The sequence below is a fragment of the Pteropus alecto genome, unplaced genomic scaffold, assembly GCF_000325575.1.
Source record: "Pteropus alecto unplaced genomic scaffold, ASM32557v1 scaffold269, whole genome shotgun sequence".
Lineage (NCBI taxonomy): Eukaryota > Metazoa > Chordata > Mammalia > Chiroptera > Pteropodidae > Pteropus > Pteropus alecto.
The window spans coordinates 3,096,161-3,100,499 of NW_006443566.1; the positions used below are offsets into that span (position 1 = coordinate 3,096,161).

Genomic DNA, 4,339 nt, shown 5'->3' on the forward strand with positions numbered 1-4,339 from the left:
ATCAGACATGCCAGGAGATGGCAACAAATGGAAGAAAAGGAGGGAGTAGAAAGAGAGAAAACAAGAACTAGAAAGAGACTAAGGTGATGCAGGTATTAGAGTTAGATGCTGAATTTTAAATGGAATAATCAACAGTTTAAGAAAATAATAGAAAAGATAGAGAATTTCACCAGAGAACTGGAATCTATAAGAAGGAATCAGTCTATGGCCATGCCACCCTGAACGTGCCAGATCTCATCTGATCTCACAGGCTAAGCAGGGTCGAGCCTGGTTAGTACTTGGATGGGAGACCACCTAGGAAAACCAGGCGATATCGGCATTAAAAAAAAAAAAAAGGAATCAAATGGAACTCTACAATTGAAAAACACAATCATAAAAATTAAGAATTCAATAGGTTAGTTTAAACAATGATAACACATAGAAAAGTTTAGTGACTTGGAAGAAAAATGAGTACAAAATATCCAGAATGAAGCAGCATATGGAGAAAAAAATGCTTTTTCAGGTTTAACAAACATACGGGGAGCAGTATAAGTGTCCAAAATACATGAAATTGGCGTCCTAGATGGACAGAGAAAAGGCAATATTTAAAGAAATAGAAGCTGATAATTCTCAAAACTGACAGATTTGAGAAGTTTGGGTAATTTCATGGTAGAGGATGCCTGCCGGGCAGGTGCTGATGCCTTCATCACCTAATAGTAGTAAAAAAATCATTGAGTTGTTAAGACGCCACTAGAAAAAGTGTTTAGGTCCTCAAAAGTCACCTCGCTATGCCTTGCCTCACCCCTATATCATCAGCAGATGAGGAAACTGAGGCTGGAAGTTAATTCCTAGTCCAAAGTCACCAGCCACTGTAGCTGGGACTTTTTCCAGGTCTGCTGGACTTCTACCATCTGCTATTAACCTCTCTTCAATCCTCCTGCTTGGAGTGGGGCTATTATTAGTTTCACTCCTAACATCCTGCTTAGATAATCCCCACAGAGAAAATGAGAATTCTCATGGGTGAGGAGGTTTGGGGTGCAACTCCAAGATGTATTCTGCAGGACCAGAACCCCTGGCTGGGTGCCTCACGGGCAAGCACGAGGCCCAGGAAAGTGACAGTTGAGGAAAGAGAAAACAGGATGAGAGGAGATTCCAGGAGAGAAAAGCACATCCAATTCTTTCCATATTTTTTTGTTTGTTTGTTTGTTTGTTTGTTTGTTTTTCTGATAGCTGGTCTGTACTCAGGAAGAAGCAACTCCTTTCTGCTTCGCTCTCTCTCCTGCATGACCTCCCCACCATCCAGCACTCAGAACTCAGCTGTGGTCTGGTTCATCCACATTATGGGTTAAATAGGCTTTTATGAGTTGACCTGGGGGCCCACCCTCCATTGTCGCACAGCTCTGAGATGAGGTGTGTTCTGACCACCGACCCACTTACAATCGACTTGCGAACACAATTCATTCTTAAGTTGGGATCTGCCTGTATATGAGAAGTTAATAGCACCAGATGATGACTTAAGCCTCATCACAAAGTGGGCGTGATTAATCACCAAAGGAGCCTGGGAAACCACAGGGCACCGAGTTCTAAAGAGCAGAAAGACAACCCCGCAGGTTGCAGGGGGCGGGGCTTCCCCGGAGGCGCGGGAAGTGTCGGATCAGCTCTGAAAAGCAGGTGAGGTTCTGACAGACCCGTTACAGGAGGGCGAAGACAGGCAGCTATGCAGTTACGAGGAGAAATGGTCTGGGAGGGGCACGGAGATGGCTCTCGCCTGTGGGGAGCTTGCTGCTTGTCCTCTTCAGGCGGCAGGGCGCGGTCTTCCTCGGTTTCTGACCGGAAGCGGGGCGGGGTCGCATGGTGCCTGGACGCAGTGTGTGCTGCGGGGGCTGCCGCGGGCCCTCTGGGCCTCTCCCCACCCACGTCCGCCCAGGGCTCAGCTCCCTCAGCCCGCTCGCTGCAGTCAAGCCTCCTGTTCAGGTCTGTCCGGCTCCGGAAGCATTTATGAGGCCCGGTCAGGTGCCAGGCCTGCACCCCACACCGAGGACAGTGAACGGCAGCCTTGCCTTCGAGCCAGGGGACGTCCTCTCGGGCGGGCGTGGGGGCCAGTGTGCCCGGCGGAGAGCTGGAGAGGAAACGCTGCATGAGAAGGGCGCAAAGCGCGGGAACCGAGGGACCAGAGCCCCGCTCCTCTTCCTTTTCCACCCATGTGCATTCAGAGAAACGGTGCAGCGCAGTGGTTCGGCACCAGAACCCCGAGGGAGGGGAGCAGGGCCGGGCCGAGTGCAGTTTCTCAACCAGGAAGCCAAGTTTGGGGGCCTCCATGTACCAGCCTGGGCCAACCTCTTCTAAATCGCACTGTCCTCATCATTAAAATGGAGATAACCACGCTGTGGTGGGTTCTGCCACAATACCACTAATGCGTTCCTAACAATCACTGCTCTACACAAAATGGCACAGTTAAAATCCCAGGGCTTATGAGGAAAATGGGGTTAGGGCCCCAATATCCGAGACCTTCGTCAAGTGACACATAAGATTGGAACGTCGGAAAGATGGTAGGGCTGTTTTCCCCATGTTCAATGGAGAAAAAATTCGTAACTACCGCAAATTAGTCTGGCGCTTTACTTTGAACGAGACCTGAAATTTGCTTGTGGAAAAGGGTGTTGGTGTGTGGGTTACTGTGAAAGGCTGGAAGGAGAACTAACTGAAACCGGATGGAAAGTGGTACCACCATACTGTTGGGTTGGGCTCCTGAACTTAGTAAAGAACTTAGTAAAGAATAACAGTAAATTTAGGTGTCTGGTAGGTGTTTGAGGTGTAGTCTTCTACGTTCACCTAGTTTTGCGTGTGTGTGGACAAAATCGTACAGAAGCAGATGCAAAATTCACATTATCCTCAGGTTGTTCCCTAATATATCAATTACTTTGAAACAAATTCTCATTTTTGAAGACTGCTATGGCAGAATTGGCTGTACTAACTGCCTCATGGGGGGATGTCAGGATTAAATGAGATAGTTCATGTATGTTTTGAACCCACTGCCTGATGAATGGTTGACTAAGTACTGTTTTATAGTGAATATATGTCAAATTATTATATTTCAAACAAATCAAAGAATGAATCAATTAATGCAAGGATGCCTGATTGTGGGGAAGGGAATGGTATAGGGGAGGGGAGGGTGGTAATGACACATCTTGATGAAGAGAAACTTCCTTGAAGAGAACACACTTTGAGGACCCAGCAGCAGGCTCTGCTATATCCCGTGACCAGGAGGACAAACTGCACACTCTCCCTGCCGCATCAACACAAATATGATCACAGGGACCCATCTGTTCACCACTGTGCAGGCCTTACCACCTAGTACTTACTTATTGTCATTTGCAGATCAGGAATTTGGGCAGAGCTTGGCTGCGAGAATCTTCTGTTCCTCGTGGTATCCACAGAAATCGCTCTGTGTTACTTAGCTAGCTGATGGGCTACTCTGGAGGGTCCAAGATTCACATGTCTGTTGCCTTGGCAGGGATGGCTGAAAGGCAGTCAGAGCACCTACATGTCAGCACTCCAGGTAAGTCGGGCTGCTTACAGGTTCCAAGAGCTAGGACGTTGGTGCTGCAAGGCTTCTTCTTACTATCCTTGGAAGTTCCAGAACATTACTTCTGCTGTCTCCTATTGGTCAAGCAAGTTAAGCCATCCCAGGTTCAAGGGCAAGAAAGTAGAGTCTACTTCTCAGTGGGAGAGGTGGCAAAGCTCACGGGGGCCACCATTTATCTACGACACTGCCCTTGAAAACCCAGTTCTGGCATGATCCCCAGAAACTGGACTGGAGCTTTCTGCTACGGACGACCCTCCTGGATGCTCCCACTGCATCCTGTGCATACTTCTGCCATGACATGTGGCACCCTGCTCTGTATACACCAGCTTATCTAATGTTACCTGTGCGCCGAGCATCCCTGTGGAGTAGGGTCTAGATTTCATTCAGTTTTGGATTTGTAGTATCCTCGTGTAATTTCTGGCACCAGAAAGGCCCTTGATAAAGCATGAGTGAATAAACTAACATACAAACAAAAAAGGACAACTTCTACCTCTTTGTTTAAAGCTTCTGATGCCTCAAGAACGGGAACCATGGCTACTCCCATGTATTTCCAATACATAATACACTGCCTGACACTTAGTCGATACTTGAAGTTTGTTGAAAACTCAAGCACACATGCGCACACGCACTTGGGCCCCGCTCTCCAGCCGTGGCTGAGAGGTCGGGTGCTGTGGCCCCAGCAGCGTGAGGAGAGTATCTCCAGCTGCAAGCATGAAGCTGAGGCAAGTTGAACTGAAATCAAGACCTGAGTGCTAGGACTTCTGGTTATGGTGGGTG

At 48.1% G+C, this 4,339-nt stretch overlaps 1 pseudogene; it reads left to right on the forward strand.

Annotated features, from left to right (window-relative positions):
- The first annotated feature begins 200 nt into the window (after positions 1-200).
- LOC112472859 lies at positions 201-319 on the forward strand (annotated as a pseudogene).
- Positions 320-4,339: the final 4,020 nt, after the last annotated feature.